Source organism: Crocuta crocuta, unplaced genomic scaffold, assembly GCF_008692635.1.
Source record: "Crocuta crocuta isolate KB4526 unplaced genomic scaffold, BGI_CrCroc_1.0 scaffold943, whole genome shotgun sequence".
Classification (NCBI taxonomy): Eukaryota; Metazoa; Chordata; class Mammalia; order Carnivora; family Hyaenidae; genus Crocuta; species Crocuta crocuta.
The window spans coordinates 530,903-531,111 of NW_027528208.1; positions in this window are offsets into that span (position 1 = coordinate 530,903).

Sequence of the window (209 nt, forward strand, 5' to 3'; positions counted from 1 at the left end):
GCCCGAGGACCGCCTCGAACCGGAGGCGCGGGTTTACGCAGGCGCGGTATGCCCAGCGTCGGCGCTGTGACGCGCTGACGGCATTTGTGAGCTCGCGGGAGGTGTGGCCTGCAGGAGAGGCGCAGCCCGGCGCTCGGGGACGCAGTGTGGGAGGGATTGGGCGGGCAGTAGAGAAACCGGCCCAATGGAAAAGCGGGCCTCAAGCACCC